General features: G+C 37.6%; 1 long non-coding RNA gene across 1 annotated transcript; it reads left to right on the top strand.

The window, feature by feature from the left end:
• The first annotated feature begins 14,285 nt into the window (after positions 1-14,285).
• LOC142178454 (uncharacterized) lies at positions 14,286-15,665 on the top strand. The gene is made up of 2 exons (XR_012706605.1): positions 14,286-14,531; positions 14,899-15,665. It is a non-coding gene; the product is annotated as an uncharacterized LOC142178454 (long non-coding RNA).
• The last annotated feature ends 5,597 nt before the right edge of the window (positions 15,666-21,262 follow it).

Consider the following 21,262-nt stretch of genomic DNA (forward strand, 5'->3'; position numbering starts at 1 on the left):
CTTCCAAGGCTGAAATTGTTCAATTTATGTGGTTTGCATTTACTTTATCATTATTTATTTCAATTACAATCTGATTTATCATTTTGTGTCAAGTTAGTCCACATATTCTTAAAATCACAGACAAATTCAATTGTTATCCGATTTTAAGGTTAAACATGGTTACAATTTTCCTTTTCTTAAATGGGTCTTTTATCTAAAAGCTTTTGGGTCTTGTATAGTTTTTAATTGTGATGGTTGAAACGAGTTGGTACAGAGAATCGGCTGTCTTTTTCCGTGTTGATCAATAGTTCTCTTACTGATTTGGAAACAAATTATATCAGCTTTTTGCATGTCGAATTTCATTTTATCTTTTCATTTGTTTGATGTTTCTTCAACATTATATATGTGAGAAATAGGAAACCGGTATTCATAATCATTGTTGCTGCATATGTTTCTTTTTCCATTTTTGCTCATCTTTCGTTGTAATTGTTTCTTTTGAAGCTTTTGAAAACCATGCACTAACTTTTTGGTGCCTTTGTTTTTCCTCTTATTTCTTCCTTCTATTTCTGGTCTGAAAATCGTGGTATCTGATGCATCTTTCATTGCATTATACACCTATCTTTTCTTAATTGCTGCATGCGTTTGAATTTTCATCATTTTGTTCCCACTTATGGTTGCGTAGCTTTATTTGCAGGTAAAACTCTCCACTCCAATGTCTACCATTTTTACACTTAGAGTTCAATTGCACCCATTAAAGACTTTCGGATTGATAGAAAAGTAAGAGAACATTCATCCTCCTTTCTTTATCTTTTAAATTTTTAAGATAAAAGCTCCCTTGTGGATTGATTTTGATCTAAGTGATTGTGTATTATTTATTGGTTAATATAGAGAACTCTAATTTACAGAGGAAGAGAACCAACTAGTCATTTTTTAAGAAGAGGCTGGGGTGTTTTTGGTTTGGGTCATATGGCTTGGTCCGATGGGTCGGGTTATATGGGTGCGTTTGACAGATATGGGGTGGGGTTTCAATTCGTCCAAAAAGAATTTGCCATGCCATTAAAATTTCTAATATGAGCTGTTAGATTTAGGGGCAGGTTTAAGCCAAAACATTAAGGGAGAAGTAAATTTGGCTCAATAGGCGGATGGAGGGTAATTTTGTACCAATTCTACTGATTTTTTTTGTTATTTAAATTGCTCGCAGTGAGCCATATATGTCGTCTTGGTAGAAACTGTCCAGTTTTCGTTGATGATAACAGTTAAGGAGTTCAAGTAAATTAAGGGGTCCTTGTGTACGACTCCTAAGAGAGTTCAAGCCTAGGATCCCGTTATTGTGCCATAAATTAGTAATGTGACCATTATGAGGTGTTATCTCCGCTCACTGGGTTGTGCATAATTTGGTAAATACCGAATTATCATATCGAAATTTTTGGTATTTGATATTTGGTATTTGGTATGGTATTTAGTTTACATTTTAAAAAAAATTGGTATTAGATATGAGGTTAGGATTGTTGTGAGCATGTTATCTTTGTTCGAATATTTTTAAAAGAATGGCTTAAGTAAAGCGAAGGGTATGTGATGCATAGCCTAGAGCCTAATTGTTGCAAATAACCACGGTCAGAGGTGCAGTGTGCTTTGAATGATAAGAGCTCAATTTTGTTTCGTCTACTATAGGATGGTTTGTTCGAGGACGAACAAAGGTTTAAGTGTGGGGTAGTGATGTTTGGCATATTTCGATATGTGTTGATGTTACTTTGCCCATGTTTTAACCACTTTTTGATGTTATTCAATCTTTAAAACACCCAACATGGTGTAATTATTGGTTTGATGACTAATTAAGTTATGTGTGACGATTTAAGGTGTTCGGAGTGCAAAATATGAAGAAAAGGTGGTTTAGCCAGAGGAAGAAGGGTTGGATGCGTCGCATCCAACCTAGGAAAACATCATCCTGCATGCAACCTTAGCAGTGAAGTTGGGCCATAGCGTCCGCCATCGCGTGCGAAACTGGGAAGTAGAAGTGAAGCTGGATGCGTCGCGTCCACCATCGCATGCAAGCTGAGAAATAGAGGACAAGGTGGATGCGTCGCATCCACCTTCGCAGAAGAAAAATTGAAATGGAGGACAAGGTGGATGCGTCGCATCCACCTTAGCATCAATCCCTGAAGCCGATTTGGACTAGGAATATGAGAGCTTTGGCCCACGACTTTTGTACACAATATATAAGCCAAAAACGCCTCCTTTAGGTTATCGAACATATTGGGAAGAGGGAAAAAGCCACGAAAAAGCTGTGGAGGCCGGAATTCATCAAGTTTCATCTTTCTCCTACCAAACTTAGTAATTTTTATGTTTCTTTATATGATTTGTTGTTTGGCTACCATGTCTATGTGGAGCTAAACTTCACGTTCTAGGGTTGTGGTTCTTTCATGACTATTGTTATTCGGATATTGATTTTGACTTCTTGATTTATCATATTAGTTTATTTATTCAATCTTGCACTTAATTATTTAATTGCTTGATCACCAATTGAATATTATCTACGAATCTAGAATTGAACTCGAAAGTGGGAATTCTATATTGCATATAGGATTGAGTAGGGCAAGTTCTTGAACTCGGGCATCGGAGAACGGATTCATGGTTAGGATAGACATATACCTAATTGCCTTGCTTGGTTGATTTACAGGAATTATAAATGCGTTCTTGTTGATTCTAACTCCATAGACATATAGGCGTTAGGTTAGCTTGAATAGGCGAGTAAGAACTTGACAGATTCTTATGAGCAATATTAACCCTGTCAACCAATAAGCTAGATAAATTAGTCGGTCAATTCAATTGAAGAATACAATAGGATTGTTAGATAGCCCATAACCCTAGATCGTTTTCATTACATTGATATCATAAAAATCTGCTCTTTCTCTGTTCAAAGTTTATTATTTATATTTTTCTTATTTAATTAGTTGGAATAAAATATTTTTAGATTTAATTCTTGTTTAGATAATTAGGATAGTCTAATTTAGTTAATAGCTAATCATAAGTCCTCGTGGGTTCGACATCCGACTTTTGGTCACTTTATTACTTGACGACCGCGTATACTTGCGTGAGTGTGTTTGGTCGCAACAAGTTTTTGGCGCCGTTGCCGGGGACTTAGAAATTAGCTACGTGACTAAGTTAAGCTTTTATTAGATATTTGTTTTCAAGTTTTAATTTTCAGTTTGCCTGGTTTGTGTCAACGCAGGGTTTTCTCTCGAATGCAGAGGAGTAGAAGTGCAAACAACCTCATTCCTCTTGATCCAGAAATCGAACGAACACTACATAGAGTGAGAAGGGAACACGAAGCTAGAACGAGAATAGAAAGAGATTTGGACATCGCAGTCCAACCACAGCCAATAGATATGGCAGGCAATGAAGAGCGTCCGGTAATTGAAGCCGCAAGGCCCAATCTTGCGAATATGACTCAGGCTATTGTGAAGCCTGATATCACTGGGCATTTTGAACTCAAACAGTACATGGTACAGCTGATTCAGTCCACAGGACAATATGTGGGTCTATCTCATGAGGACCCGCAGAGGCATATTCAGAACTTCTTGGAAATCACGGACACTTACAATTATCCGAACGTCTCCAAGGACTATGTCAGGCTGACACTATTCCCTTTTTCACTGTTGGGGGAAGCTAAAGAATGGTTGCAAAAGGAGCCCGCGAACTCTATCCACACTTGGGATGATCTAGCAAGGAAATTCCTAATCAAGTTTTTCCCAACTAAGAAGACAAAGTCGTTGAGGAGCCAAATTCTTGGGTTCCAACAACGGGATGGCGAGACACTTCGTCAAGCTTGGGAAAGATACAAGAAACTACTCAGAGACTGCCCGCATCATTGTCAAACTGATGAGGTATTGGGTCACACTTTTGTTGATGGGTTAGATGAAGCATCAAAGATGAATCTTGACTCAGCTTGTGGGGGTAGTTGCATGGCAAGACCGTATAGTGAAATACAACTCTTGCTAAATAATTTCACTGCTAATGACCATAATTGGCAAGGAGAGGGGGATTCACGAAGGGGAATTAAACAGAAAGCCGCCGGTTTGATTGAGCTTGATGACTTTTCCGCCATGAGAGCCGATATAGCAAAATTGGCAAATCAGATGAATAGAATGACAACACAACAAATGCAACATGTACAGCAGATGTCCATTTGTTGCGAACTATGCGGAGATAGTCATATGATTGACATGTGCCCCACGAATCCTGAATCTATATATTATGTGGGGCAACAAAACAGAGGTCCTATGAATCAACATGCGCAATATGGGAACACTTACAACCCAAACTGGAGGAATCATCCTAACTTCTCATGGGGCGGGAGTCAACAGAATCAGTATAGGCCTCAAGGGAATTTTACTCAACCTCAGAAGCCACCCCAACAAATGGAAGAAAGTATGAATGACTTGCTGAAAAAGTTGTTACTAGACAATCAACAGCTCAGGACCGATTTCAGAAATCTTGAGAGGCAAATGGGGCAGTTAGCAGCAAACCAAAATACTAGACCTACAGGCTCACTTCCCAGTGATACAGAGAAGAACCCTCAAATTAATGCAGTTACACTTAGAAACGGGAGGGAACTAGAGGAAGTGCCAAGGAAGATAAAAGAAAAACCTATACCTGAGGGGGAGTTGACACCTAAGGCAACACAAGAGTCAAAGGAAGATGATGCAAGTTCAGAGCGAATGGAGGTTACAAGGCCACCACCACCTTTCCCCCAAAGATTGCAGAAAAGGAATGACGATCGCATGTTCAATAAATTTCTCGCCATGTTGAGTCAGGTTCAATTAAATATTCCATTAGTGGATGTACTTCGTGAAATTCCAAAGTACGCTAAGTACATAAAAGACATAGTGGCTCATAAGAGAAAATTGACTGAGTTCGAGACGGTTGCACTTACTGAGGAGTGCACATCAAGGGTCCAAAACAAGCTTCCCCAAAAGCTTAAGGACCCTGGCAGCTTCACCATTCCAGTACAAATCGGTAATGTTAACGTGGGACGTGCTCTGTGTGATTTGGGTGCAAGCATAAATCTGATGCCGTTATCCTTGTTTAAGCAATTAGGTCTGGGAGCTCCGAGACCAACCACCGTGATGTTGCAATTAGCTGATAGGTCCATAGCCTACCCCGAAGGAGTGATTGAAGATGTGCTGCTGCAAATTGGAAAAATTCATCTTCCCAGCTGACTTCATTATTCTAGACTTCGAGGCTGATGAACAAGTTCCAATCATATTGGGACGACCTCTCTTGGCTACTGGCGATGCAATAATTAAAGTGAGAGAAGGGAAAATGATTATGAGAGTGGACAACGAGGAGGCAGTCTTCAATGTCTACAAAGCAATCCAACTCCCCCGCCACTATGAGGAGCTCTCTATGATATCTGTAGTGGAGGTGGATGAGAAACTTCTTAACACGAGTGTATATCTAGGCGACTGTTTAGAAAAAGCAATCATGATGTTTGATAGCTTGGAGATGGATGATGAGGTTGAGGAGATGAAGGGAATCCTAGATACATCATGTGGTTACATGCAAGGAATAATCCCGTTTGAGCCCCTGAATAGGCCAAGTGGCCCTCCACCAAAGCCGTCAATTGAAAAAGCTCCAAATTTGGAACTTAAACCCCTACCCCTCACCTTCAATATGCTTATTTGGGAAGTTCTGACACTTTACCTGTTATTATTTCTGCTCACTTGTCTAAATTACAGGAAGAAAAGCTATTAAGGGTGCTACGTGAGCACAAGCGAGCAATTGGGTGGACAATGTCTGACATTAAAGGCATTAGTCCAGCTTTCTGCATGCACAAAATCCTCATGGAGGACGGACACAAGCCAAGTGTAGAACACCAACGCCGACTAAATCCAATCATGAAAGAAGTGGTAAGGAAAGAAGTGATTAAGTGGCTTGATGCAGGTATTGTATTTTCAATCTCTGATAGTAAATGGGTAAGCCCCGTTCAATGTGTGCCGAAGAAAGGGGGATAACCGTAGTAGTTAATGAAAATAATGACTTAATTCCTACAAGAACTGTAACTGGATGGAGAATTTGCATAGATTACAGAAAACTGAACAATGCCACCCGGAAAGACCATTTTCCCCTTCCTTTTATTGACCAAATGCTTGATAGATTAGCTGGCCAGGAATACTACTGTTTCCTGGACGGTTATTCGGGGTATAATCAGATTGCTATAGCCCCAGAAGACCAAGAGAAAACTACATTTACATGTCCTTATGGCACGTATGCGTTCAAGAGAATGCCCTTCGGTCTTTGTAATGCACCTGCGACTTTTCAAAGGTGTATGATGGCTATTTTCACTGACATGGTTGAAAGATATGTAGAAGTATTCATGGACGATTTTTCTGTGTTTGGATGTTCTTTTGATAGTTGTTTAATGAACATTGATAAAGTGCTAGCTAGGTGTGAAGAGACGAACTTGGTGCTAAACTGGGAAAAGTGCCATTTCATGGTACGTGAAGGTATAGTTTTGGGGCACAAGGTTTCAAAAGATGGTCTACAGGTGGATAAGGCAAAGGTGGAGACGATCGAAAAATTGCCCCCGCCGACATCCATCAAAGGCATTCGCAGTTTCTTGGGTCATGCAGGTTTTTATCGTCGTTTCATTAAAGATTTTTCGAAAATTTCTTCCCCTTTGTGCAGGCTTCTAGAGAAAGACGTTACCTTCAAGTTTGATAATGCATGTCTGAAAGCATTTGAGGAGCTGAAGGGAAGATTGGTGACTGCACCAATTATCATTGGCCCCGATTGGGCACAACCATTTGAGTTGATGTGCGATGCAAGTGACATAGCAATTGGAGCGGTGTTGGGGCAAAGGAGGGATAAAATCTTTCACTCCATTTATTATGCAAGCAAAACCATGAACCCAGCTCAGATAAATTATACAGTGACTGAAAAGGAGTTGCTTGCAGTGGTGTGGGCGTTTGACAAGTTCAGATCCTATCTAGTGGGAACCAAAGTCATCGTCTACACGGATCATTCAGCTATCAGATACCTATTTGAAAAGAAAGACGCCAAGCTGAGGCTGATTCGTTGGGTCCTCCTCTTGCAAGAATTTGACTTAGAGATCCGAGATCGAAAAGGGACAAAAAATCAAGTGGCCGATCATTTGTCCAGATTAGAGAGCCGGAACCATGTAGCTGAAGGAGGGTCAATTAAAGAAACATTTTCGGATGAGCAAATATTAGCAATCACCTCAGGTGAAGCCCCATGGTATGCAGATTATGTGAATTTTATCGCAAGTGGGGTAACGCCACTAGAATGGACAGCTGACAATAGAAGAAGATTCTTACATGATGTAAGGTTCTACGTGTGGGATGAGCCATTCCTATATAGGCAGTGTGCAGATCAGTTGGTGAGAAGGTGTGTTCCTGAGGAAGAGATGAAGGCTATACTACATGACTGCCATGCGTCACCATATGGAGGTCATCACGGCGGGGATAGAACCGCCCAAAAAGTGCTACAATCAGGTTTTTATTGGCCAAAATTGTTTAAGGATACACATGCCTTCGTTAAAAATTGTGATAGATGCCAAAGAACTGGAACTATCACGAGGAAGCACGAGATGCCCTTGCAAAATATACTGGTGGTAGAACTTTTTGATGTTTGGGGGATTGATTTTATGGGACCATTCCCATATTCTAACGGACACAGATATATCTTGGTGGCGGTCGACTATGTTTCTAAGTAGGTAGAGGCCATAGCTCTTCCTACTAACGACGCAAAGGTCGTGGTAGGCTTTGTAAAGAAGCACATCTTCACACGTTTTGGGACCCCAAGAGTGTTGATAAGCGACGGGGGAACTCACTTTTGTAACAAACTGCTGAATAATATTCTTGCAAAATACGGAGTCAAGCACAAAGTTTCCACTGCCTATCATCCCCAAACGAGTGGTCAAGTAGAAGTTTCCAACAGAGAGGTCAAGCAGATTTTGGAAAAGACAGTAAGTATGAATAGAAAGGACTGGGCCGGGAAGCTGGATGACGCATTATGGGCATATCGCACTGCGTACAAGACCCCAATAGGCACTTCTCCGTACAGGTTGGTTTATGGGAAGGCCTGCCATCTGCCCGTCGAGCTTGAACACAAAGCATATTGGGCGATTAAAAAGCTAAATATGGAGATGGACTTGGCCGGTGAGAAGAGATTGCTACAACTCAACGAGCTTGATGAGTTTCGATTGCATGCGTATGAAAATGCCAAATTGTATAAAGAGAAGACCAAAAGATGGCATGATAAGCATATCCAACATCGTGAGTTTGAACCAGGTCAAGAAATTCTACTGTTTAATTCAAGGCTAAAGCTTTTTCCTGGAAAGCTTAAATCTCGATGGTCGGGTCCGTTTGAAGTGGTTAGTGTGAAACCTCATGGTGCGATAGAATTGTGTGATAAGGGGTCCAATACGACATTCCTGGTAAATGGCCAAAGAGTAAAACACTATTGGGGTGGTGACATTGCACGTCACAAGACCACAATGGATTTAGTGGAGGCATGAAGAACATGTTGCGTCGTGCCGCGACGTTAAATCAGGCGCTTCTTGGGAGGCCACCCAAGTTAGTTAGTTTTTTTTTTTTTTTTTTTTTTGTTGTTGTTGTTGTTGTTTTTTTCTTTCTTTTTCGTAGGACATACATTTTATTCAAGAAAACGAGGCGGATGCGTCGCGTCCCCCTCAGCAAAAAAAAAAAAAAAAACGTTTCTTGCGACGCATCCACTCGTCTCGTTTTGGCGACGCCTACGAACGCAGAACAGAATTCTCTCATCGAAATTGTAACGCAATAAGCTCAAACGCGACAGGTACTTAGATTCGTAAAATGACAGCAGCGAGTAAACCATCCAAGCAACAAGACAAAGATGGTAACAAGCAACCGCCCAAAAAGCCTACCGGAAGGGCAGCGGGCGGTCCAAATCCACAAGAAAAAAAGGAAGCGGACGGAGAAGGAAATGGAACTGCTGCCTAGGCAGTTAAGTGATGATTCAGAGCAAGAGGAGGAGGAAACATTGGTCAGGAGGACAGTGAAGAAGGGTATTACACCACGCAAAGGAATAGAGATACGAGAGCCTGTGACATACCAAAGAAAAGCTTCGAGAATGAGTGCTCCAACTGATAAAGGGAAGGAGAAGATTACTACAGAATCTGAATCCGATTCCGATTCGGACAATGACCACCTACAGATCAACATGAGTGATGAAGACGAGGGTGAACCCATAGACCGAGTTGATTGGGAGAAATACTTTGTTAATGAGAAAGCATTCCGAGCCTATAAGAAGATATTGGTTTCAAAGAAGTACATTCCGGAAAAGCCGATAAACATCGGACCACTTAAGACAAAGTACTCAGAGTTTCTCCAGTCAATTCGAGAGGTGCAAAAATGGGGACCCATTCTGAAAGGCCATGGCAAAGCCAACCTCACCATTGTTAGAGAGCTCTACGCCAATTGGCGTCACGCAAGGGGAAACATTGTGCGAGTAAGAGGGGTAGATATTAATGTGTCAGCTGAAGCTCTGAATAACTTCTTAAGGGTGCCACACACACTCACAGACAGGTTTGACGCCATATGCAAAACACCAGATTATGCACACATTAAGTCTGTCCTATGCCCTACCAGGAAGGATGCAGAATGGAAGCATGGGAGTATGGAGTACCACTCTATAGCAAAGGAATTCATGAGTGCGTTAGCACGTGTGGCTCTAAATTTCATTTGTAACCGACTGCTGCCATGCCAACATAAAACTGATGTCCCTTGTTACCGCGCACTCGTATTATATGCTTTATTAGAGGGGATACCACTCAACTTCGGAGCCATCATGCATGATCAAATGCAGCGAACCAGGATGAATTACAAGTGGAGGCTGTTCTTTGCTAATACCCTAACGGCTTTTTTAACAGAGAGGGGAGTACTATGGGACAAGGAGAATGACGACATTGAGGCTAAAGCTCCAGGACCATATGATGTCACTCATGTTCTAGAGCCGAACAAGGGAAGGTCTTCTAAGCTCACCATCCAACAATTATTTGAACATATGCAAGCAGATATGCAAGAGAACAGGGCTGAGCTGATAGCAACTCGTGTCGAGTTGAGTGCCACCAGGGATGAGTTGAGACAGACTCGTGCAGATCTAAGCCGAGTTCAGACCGAGCAGGCCACGATGATGAAGGAGATATCATTACTCCTCAGAGCTCTGGTTCAATGTGCAGGTACAGACATATCCCAGCTGATTGCATCATCCACTGCCGGACCATCCACTCCTGTTCCTCCCATAGTCACCGAGGCTCCACTCAACAGGCCTATTCAGGTCGCTGTAACACCTGATACAGAATCCGCACCAGTTGTTGATGATAGGAATGCTATGGATGCAGATGCTCCTCCACAGACTGCGGATGAGCCCTCCACCTTGACTTAAGGGAGTTCTTCTCACCCTACTTTACCTTGTTTGTGTGCGTTGGGGACAACGCACAGTCCTAAGTGTGGGGTGGGGGTGATTTATGTTTGATGTATGGATGAATGTACTAATATATTCACTGGATTAATGGCATAAAATAGCAGTAAATTCATCTATATGGAGTAATTATCAGTTTATCTAGTAGTTTATTTATTCAAAAAAAAAATATGGAGTAACTATCAGTTTATCTATTAGTTTATTTATAAAAAAAAAATTAAAAAAAAAAAGTATCTTTGTAGATAGTAATAATCCCCTGTGGTTTTTTTTGTGCCTCGGTTCTTTTCCATGGGATGTAGTTTGAACCGGGTAATTTTGTTTTCTTTTTAGAGTAGGAATGTAGGGAATAAAAGAAGTAAGAAGGGACCCTTCTCACTCTGAAATTATTGATGATGCCTTGTTAAAACGGATAGCATGTTTTGTCGCAGCCTATTTCTCACTTTCTTGACTTGTGTTCACTTTGCGTTTAATGCTTAATATCTCGTGGCTCCGTGAATACTTGCATCGCTTAAGAGTCGGAATGTGATCGTCCTTAGTGAGTCATGTGCCATGAGTGGTGAGTTTTTGTGTGTTGTCCATGTATTGTACTTGTGTCTAGAACTTGCCCGGTATGTGAGTTGAAGCGAAATTTTAGGTGATGCTCGGTTTGAAAAATGATTTTAGGCTTTCTTTGATCTTTTTGAGCTTATTGCTTATCACAAATAAAATCTATCCCTAGTTAACCCTTTTGAGCCTGTAGACCTTTTATTTGGTACCCACATTACAAGCCTATACCCTCTTTATTCTTAATTGATATTATTTTGATCCTTTTACCTCTTAAAGCACTTTAATTGTTAGATGAGCGCTAAAAAAAGTAAGAAGGGACTAAGTGTGGGGTGACTTTTGAGTGGAACCAATGAAAGAAAGAAGGGTGCACTTATTTTGTAAAATAATACGCCACTAGCGAAAAAAAAAAGAGAAAAAAAAAAAGAAAGAAAAATATAGAGGAATAAATTGTTGTCTTATTCTTGCTAGTGGGTATGAATTAAAGTAGTGCTTAAAGAAAGAGGAAATATTGTTGGGGTGATATTATTTGTGAAATTGAAGTGGTGTTGAAGAATTTGCGCTTAAAGTAATTTTGTGATGTATTAAAGTGCTTAGGAGGGTGAGTCACTATTCCTAAAATATATCCTACCTTTCCCTTAGCCCACATTACAACCATGAAAAAGTCCTAATTGATTTTAGATCGAGCGAGCTTACATTAGTAGAGATTTACATTAAGGGCAGGCATATGGTACCAACTACATGCATGTGACTTCTTTTGTGAGAGTGAGCGATTTTCTTTGTGAGCATGATATTCGAATGTGTGGATTGATTCTACTCGCTCTTTTGTTCTTGTTGTGAGGGCACATGGTTTCACAAGGGATAGGTAACGTTATTAGACTTCTCTATGATGTTGGGTGTTCAAGCCATGAGTGCATAGTGACATTGAGTCGGTTTTTGAGGTTAGGATTGTTGTGAGCATGTTGTCTTTGTTCGAATATTTTTAAAAGAATGGCTTAAGTAAAGCGAAGGGTATGTGATGCATAGCCTAGAGCCTAATGGTTGCAAATAACCACGGTCAGAGGTGCAGTGTGCTTTGAATGATAAGAGCTCAATTTTGTTTCGTCTACTATAGGATGGTTTGTTCGAGGACGAACAAAGGTTTAAGTGTGGGGTAGTGATGTTTGGCATATTTCGATATGTGTTGATGTTACTTTGCCCATGTTTTAACCACTTTTTGATGTTATTCAATCTTTAAAACACCCAACATGGTGTAATTATTGGTTTGATGACTAATTAAGTTATGTGTGACGATTTAAGGTATTCGGAGTGCAAAATATGAAGAAAAGGTGGTTTAGCCAGAGGAAGAAGGGTTGGATGCGTCGCATCCAACCTAGGAAAACATCATCCTGCATGCAACCTTAGCAGTGAAGTTGGGCCATAGCGTCCGCCATCGCGTGCGAAACTGGGAAGTAGAAGTGAAGCTGGATGCGTCGCGTCCACCATCGCATGCAAGCTGAGAAATAGAGGACAAGGTGGATGCGTCGCATCCACCTTCGCAGAAGAAAAATTGAAATGGAGGACAAGGTGGATGCGTCGCATCCACCTTAGCATCAATCCCTGAAGCCGATTTGGACTAGGAATAGGAGAGCTTTGGCCCACGACTTTTGTACACAATATATAAGCCAAAAACGCCTCCTTTAGGTTATCGAACATATTGGGAAGAGGGAAAAAGCCACGAAAAAGCTGTGGAGGCCGGAATTCATCAAGTTTCATCTTTCTCCTACCAAACTTAGTAATTTTTATGTTTCTTTATATGATTTGTTGTTTGGCTACCATGTCTATGTGGAGCTAAACTTCACGTTCTAGGGTTGTGGTTCTTTCATGACTATTGTTATTCGGATATTGATTTTGACTTCTTGATTTATCATATTAGTTTATTTATTCAATCTTGCACTTAATTATTTAATTGCTTGATCACCAATTGAATATTATCTACGAATCTAGAATTGAACTCGAAAGTGGGAATTCTATATTGCATATAGGATTGAGTAGGGCAAGTTCTTGAACTCGGGCATCGGGGAACGGATTCGTGGTTAGGATAGACATATACCTAATTGCCTTGCTTGGTTGATTTACAGGAATTATAAATGCGTTCTTGTTGATTCTAACTCCATAGACATATAGGCGTTAGGTTAGCTTGAATAGGCGAGTAAGAACTTGACAGATTCTTATGAGCAATATTAACCCTGTCAACCAATAAGCTAGATAAATTAGTCGGTCAATTCAATTGAAGAATACAATAGGATTGTTAGATAGCCCATAACCCTAGATCGTTTTCATTACATTGATATCATAAAAATCTGCTCTTTCTCTGTTCAAAGTTTATTATTTATATTTTTCTTATTTAATTAGTTGGAATAAAATATTTTTAGATTTAATTCTTGTTTAGATAATTAGGATAGTCTAATTTAGTTAATAGCTAATCATAAATCCTCGTGGGTTCGACATCCGACTTTTAGTCACTTTATTACTTGACGACCACGTATACTTGCGTGAGTGTGTTTGGTCGCAACAGGTATATTACGGAGATGCAAGTTAGAGCTCTAGACCAGACATACTTACATGTTGATGAAGTTTGTAAACGTTATTCTAATCTTATGCTCCTGTTTATATAAGTCCCATATATGATGTGTAGTGTTGTTCTATTCATAAGATTGATTTTGCTGGTTAGTTATAATTTTAATTTTACTAGCTAGTTAAGGTGTTATTCTTCCTTAAATATAATGTTCAGAAGCTACCTTAGAACCGAATAAATCAAAATTACCGTACCGAATAAACCGAAATCGAAAGGTAAAAAACTGAATCATACCGAATTTAATTAGGTACGGTACTAGTATAGCATTTTAGGATACCGAATACTAAACCGAAATGCCTAAATACCATACCGTACCGACCGACAACACCCCTATCTTTGGATGCATTTTCGAATTTCCATGATGCGTGTTGATGCGGTTACAGTACCAGTTTGCATTGATAAGCCAAGGATTGGTTTATCATCTTTCATTTTTTCAAAAGTTTCACTGTCATTTAAAATCACCGCTACAAAGTAACAGTTGTACGATCATATCTGTATTTTTATATTTAAATTGCATAAATCACATTAATATATTTGTATATTACATCAAATGAACATTTTCATGAAAACGAACTACAATAGGAAAAAGAAGATAGTTTATATTTATCCTCAGTTATACTATCGGTACAAAAACATTAACCAATAGTTCAAATATACCCATATTTCGTTAGGGCCGTCCGAATTCAATGCGATGACGTGGCTATAAAAACAAATAAATCAAAGACAAGTCAGTAAAAGACAAACAGAAAACGCAAGTCAGTCATCTTTACGCAGCTTCTTCTCTCAATCCCCCTCTGTTGTGAAGCTCCATTACTGTCGGCAACCCATCACTAACAAAATACATTACTACCGGATTACTTTCTTGAAACCTCTATACAAAAGCTTCGCCATTAATACCACCATAGCCATGGTAATTTTATTTCATATCGTGATGGAAAATATTTAATTTTGTTTATGTTGTTGCTTTCTGGAATTATGAATTTATGCGTTGTTTGTAAAGACCTTTTATTGAAGTTGGATTTTGTAACGACATGTGAGAAGCATTTGATATTTGTAGTAGTTAGGATCCATCTGCAATGATTTCAATGGGATTGTCTAATCTACTCAATGACTAAAAAAAGAATGTAAGGATTATTCATACCAAGCATTAAAATAGAAATGACTGAGTTTCAACTCCTAATTCATTTTATGACTTATTTTATTTGAAGATTTTAACAAATTTCACAATGGAGTATTCTCATGTCTATAGTGGTATTAATGGCAAATCTTTGGTATAGGGCTTTCAAGGTAGAAATCCGGTGGTAATATATTTTGTTAGTGGTGGGTTACCGGCAGTAATGAAGCTTCACGGCAGAGGGGATTTAGAAAAGAAAAATGTGGTCCTCCCTTGTAAGCTGCGTATGAAAATGACGACTTGCGTTTTTTTTTGTCTTTTGCTGACTAGTCTTTGATTTATTTATTTTTATAGCCATGCCATCGTATTGAATTCCATCTTGGATGGTCCTAAAGGAATAGGGGTATATTTGAACTATTGATTAACTTCGGGGATGTTTTTGTATCGATTGTATAATGAAGGGTAAATGTAGACTATTTTCTACGGTACGAGGGTGAATCTGAACCTTTTCCTATTACAATATCCAAAGTACGCTCCAAACGACAAAGACAGAGATGGGCTAGCAAAATATGGTTCCACGTTGCAGCACAATGGCAGCATCTACCTTTTCGATTCACCACCAGTTTTTTTGAAAGAAGATTTTCTGCTTGACCAAGCAGGCAGCTTACGCACAAGACGTGTTAAATCTTGTATTTTGAATCCCCACGATCCCAAGTGTTTCATGCACCATCCTCTGTTATAACCCCTAATGTACGCTCTTACATAGCTTCCCTTACTTTTTGTAACGATCCCACTGAGGATCAACCCTTAGTATCGGTTAGTAACTTAGACATAGCTAGTACGTCTAACACATCGGTGGATGCCCTCAGCCTCACACTTCCTGTAACTCATTTACTGCATAAATTTATATATATCTATATATTATTATAATGCAGGGCCATAAAAGTCTGACGTGACACTTTGATCGAGCAGCATTCTCATTTATCTTTTGTCTCAAATAATTGACCATGCCTTTTATTTTAATTTGCGGGAAAAAAGTACCTAACCGTCACGTCTATAATTTTACAAAGATGAAAAGTCACGTCCTTATTTTTGTTAATTGCCCTCCGTCTCTTTTTCTTCCTTTTCCCAGCCAACATTGGTTTTGCTATTTTTTTGTTACCTCACGATACAAACTTCACTCGCTTTCAATTCTTTGATTTTTTTAAAAGTGAACATCTTTGTAAGAGTGACACGATTAGTAGACTGCAATTTATGGAAATTTGAATCCAACATCTTTTTCAAATTGACATGACGAATGCTTACTCCGACGGCTTGATACAGTCGACATCTCTTCCCCTCATCGCTGCAAAACATCTTAGGCCTGAATGTGGTACCTATATCTATTAAATGCTCTCTTTGAAGTGATTAAATTTAGTGAATTCATCTTACGTCGTTCTCTTCTGAATTAGCAAAAGCTACGGTTTGTTCTTTTACTCTGTACAAAACTTATGTATTTATTTGTTTGTCTTTACACAATTATTGGATGTAACAGTCATCTCTACCCTTCATCAATTGAGCAGTTTTGGGTGGGCAAGAATTACCCCCGAGTGATTTCTAACAGAATTTGGGGGCAGTTGAAACTCCAAATTATTGATTTTGCAATGAATAGGTTTGAAGGATTCATTATTTCTGACATATATGACCCATCTATAAAGTAGCTCTTTTGTCCTATTTTTTCCTTTCTATTTAAAATGTCAGTAGCAACTGATAGCTATTCCTCAACAATATAGTAATATTTTCAAACCAAAGTGTAACATACGGTTTATTGCAATGTGTTCATGGTATGGTTTGCTTCAGTTCTGATTATATTTGTAGAATATTCATTAAATAATTTAGTTGTGTTGTTATATGCTCCTAGGATTCTACTTTCTTGGTATATATTGAGTGTGATAGACGCTGCCTGCCTATAAATTTTATGCTTGGAATTCTTTTGCGTAACAGATATTAAAAGCAATTGTTGTTGAATTCATAACATTTGGTTCTTTAGAAAATAAAACTTTTATTGTTACCACTATGATCTGTATGTAGTACATGGTTACTGCTACTAAGCATTTTTCATTATAGGGGAGTGGAATTCAAACATGTTAAGCTTCTTATCTTATTAGGTTTCTCCCTCAAGTGTTTCATTCCTCAAAGTATCCTTATCTATGTTTCTTGAAGCTTGATCTTTTAGTGCACTTCATATTAAATCTTGTAATTATTGAATTCTTCTTTTGCTTTTCATGTTCAATCTTTTTTAACTCTGTTATCAAGCTCAACAAGCATAATTCAAAACTTTTCTCTTTTTGTTCCTTTCTTTGTTTTGCTTGGTATTATTTTTGGCAACTACCTTGTGGGCTATGACATATCTAATACTATATCTGATAATACACAAGAAATATAGCAGATATGTTAATACAGAAGCCAATGTTGAGGTGTGTTAAGAGGGACCAAGACAGATACCTCTATTGCTTGCCGCAATTAATAAAATTTTAATAGATTATTCTGATTAATTTCTCTCAGGTACAGGCAATTTGAATAACATTGCCTCCTCTCTAGAATATTAAAGACACTTACTCCACTTCTTTCTGTCAGAAGTGGACTAATTTGCCATATTTTCGTCCTCTTTTTATTGGCATAATTAGAAATCCAGTTCTCTTGAAACTAACCGACGTTGCATAATGCATTGGCCAAGAATACCTCTCTTTTCTTTTGGCTTCTTTCGATTCAATTTGTTAACTACATATATTTTCCTATTCCCCATGCCATTTGTCTTTGTTTTGTTAACTGCTTCTTCTTTTCATTAGTGTTGTGTATTTTCCCTACTCTTTTAACTGTTAAATAGTTATTACTTTCATTTTTGTTAATTATCACATGTAGTTTTCTCCAATTAATTAATCTGCTCATCCTTTTCAGTATCTAATATTCTCTAATAAAAATGAGTAATCGATGTGTACTAAACTACTAATCCCTATGTCTACGAGCAGATTCATTACTATGTTTTTATACCCTATATATAGACTATAGAGCTTAAGTAACCTGAGCAAGCATGTTGTAAAATCATGAAGCCGCATTACTAATAAGTAATAACAAAGGGTCAAAGCCAGTGCCATCCAAATGTTTCATCAATATCTTAAACGAAAAATGGCTATTCTTTTAGATTATTGTATGATTTCTTAACTATGGCTACTCCTTAACTAGGTAACAGGACTAGTATAATATAGTTAACTTCAGAATATGCTCTCATAGAGTTGTTCGATTTTCACTATCTAATTTTAATTACCATAATTTGTAAACTGAAAAAGATGTTATTTATTTATCTGCAGGTTTTACAGAAAATAATGAATCAAAGCCAAAAAAAGCAAGCCTCATGAAAAAAGAAAAGTGCTAAATACGCTACAGAGGCGAAGGAACATGATAAGAAGTGATGCAACATGCAGCCGGAGGGGATGGAAAGCAAAAATAAAAATAAAGATAATTAGAAGCCTACAGAGCCACCATAGGATTATATTCATGAGAGCAAGAAGGGGCCACACTACAGATCCTATAGTCCTGCTCAGGGGCATATGTACCATAACAGTACGTGTTCAGCCGAATCAATAGCTTTTGTCCAATCTTTATATTTGTCTTCAAAATTCAATGCAGTAACTTCAAAGGGGTATAATCCAAAACCGATAAAATTTAAATTTTGGATTTGTCTCCTGTCTTGCTGAAAAGGTATGATTAATTTTTTTAAATTTTATTTTGATGTATTTCGATCGAGTTACACTGCTTTTTTACTCATTCTTTTGATTGGACATGTCAAAACAGAGAAAATTAGTGAATGAATGAAGCTTCCCCAAGATCTTCTACCACTTTGCAATAAAGCAAGAGAATACTTCTTTATGTGCTCTATTAATTTTAAGAGAAAGTATACTGAATTCTGATATGGTAAGCTTATTGTGTTTTATAAGTTATTAGAAAAATTGTGATGCTTGATGAGATATTAACAATGTGCAATCCTTCCATGGCCAAGATGAGCTAAATTACTTAGATGGTTTATTTTAGAGTTTGCAAAAACTAACTTTGCAAACTTAATTGGTGTTCGAGTTTTTGGAAAGGTGTTTGTTTGATCTGTTTTTGCAAACTTTTTTTAAAAAAATATCTCCAACCTTAGTTTTTGAAATCTTTCAAAATAATTAGCATGAGATAAAGTTTATATTCCCAATGATGGGGAGTTAAACATTAGCGAGATGGCTGAATTCTATTGTGTACATTCAGGTAGCTCCTCTCAGCGAAGTTAGTTATTTTGAAGCAATAAATGGACTTCAACATGGAATGGAATGTCTTCTCTCCGTGGATCTAAGTCGGTCAAACTTATGGTATCACTCATATTATTTTGGCTTCTTGGATATAATTGTTTGAGAATTGTTTGACACTTCATATGATTCAATACATTCGATCGTTGCGTTATACGAACAAATGTGTAGCTTTGTAGTTTGAATTTTTAGAATTATGAAGCCGGCTTAGAGAAAGTTCATCTAAATCAGTTGAGGGAAGTAAAAGCCAAAAAACTCTTTGTACAAACCCTATTGCTATATCAACTTGAAATAGCCATTTTCTTGTGGCATAATGACTTATTACCTCCTTTGCAATAGCATTATAATATACGCTTCATCATCCTGCTTCTTTTCTGTTGTAGCATGTCATATTCGTATTTTTCTTCTTCATAACTATTCTGTTTAATATGGTTTGCTTTCATATCTGTTCTTTTTTCTACATTTTTCTTAATTTACCTAATGCTAGAATGATTGGTGATTTAGAGTATAGCTATCGCATTTTTAATTGTTATCTTAGTCATGCTTATACATTTTTTCATTGGTGATTGGGACTATCAATAAGACCTATTTAAGTGCTATCAATTTGACTCATGCTTTATGCCCTTGTGCTATATCTTCATCTCCAGCCTTTGTCACCTTTTTTTACTTATCTTAACCGTTACAAATGGACCACAATTCTATTAATATGAGCCTTTGTTAAATGAATGTAATACACGATCGATTGATAGAACTGACTACAAAATACTAAGTAGCAAAGAGCTTCTTGCAATTAATCAGAGTAAAAGTTTTATATTACATGAACAAGTTTTATTCTAAGCTGATAACACTGCTTGCTGGTGGAATGCCTTCTTGATTGATCGATTATTGTTTTATGCACGAGACTTAGATGGATGATTCCTTCTTTTGATTTGTATTCTGTCAACTTTAAATTTCTTTACTTTTCACTTCATCAGCATGTTTTTTGAATAAATGAAAATTTTTAATAAACAAATATTCTATTATCGAACGCAATAAATATATCAAAATACTTAAATGCCAGTATTAATAACATGTACATAAAAGATTCATGTTAGGCTTCACACGCCTACATATTTATCTTTTGTAAATATGCTAACAAGAAATGCAATTCTACTTCTAATAGAATTATTTATATCTGTGATATGATCAAATATATAAAATATACAATAAAATTTAATCTATTATATTTTAAATAAATTTACAACTACATGAATAGATATAAATTTACTAATTTCATTTACAATCGCGCGAAGCGCGAGTTATATCACTAGTATATATATAAAAGAGGGATGAAAAATGCTGACTTGGCACCTCTCATAGGCTAGGAAGGGTATTTATCTTTTTTCTCAAATTTTTGCCATCTTAATTCATTTTTTCTGGTTGAAAAATCAACATATTCATGCATTTACACCATAATTTTATTATATTAACAACAGTTATGAGAAATGGCCGTTAAAATACCACCCTTTAATGTACAGTTGTGTCTGTTCTAAGAATTGCCGTTACTACACTACCCTTTCATAATGAAGAAAAAATGAATGCTAAGCATTCACATTTTATAGTTGAAAAAAGAGTGACAAATCTATTCACAAATCTATTGACGCCTTGGATAAATGGGTATAGATATTATACAAACAGGAGACTTGATGCATTCAAACAGTACTTATCGATGTAACTCTCCTCTCTTTTCAATTTTTCGGGTTTGAATGGGGTGTTCTCTCTACTTATCTGTTTGGGATTAAATTCACTAATTATTTTATTCCTTTAATATTTCTAACTTTAGTTTGATTATTCGCTCATGTAGATGTTGAAAAAACTCATCGATTAAGGTAAAGACTAGATTCCTTCGATATGTACAACCTAGCCAATATGATCCATAAGAGTAAGCACGCAGTTATCTCGCATTATGTTGACATTTTCGCTATTTTTTTAATATTGAGAATTTTACAAGATCCTACTTTTAATATTTTTATACATTTTAATTATTACATAAACTTGACAAAATATTTTGTATGACTGCGCGAAGCGAGGGTAAATTTATTAGTTATATTAGTAATCTTTATGACCAAAAAAATAAAAGTTACAATAGAGACAAAGACTTTATTGTTAAGCATGGGGACAATGCTTATTTTTATTCGGGGGGTGGTCTGGGGAGGGGGAGGGGGAGGG

Source organism: Nicotiana tabacum, chromosome 24 (assembly GCF_000715075.1).
Source record: "Nicotiana tabacum cultivar K326 chromosome 24, ASM71507v2, whole genome shotgun sequence".
Lineage (NCBI taxonomy): Eukaryota > Viridiplantae > Streptophyta > Magnoliopsida > Solanales > Solanaceae > Nicotiana > Nicotiana tabacum.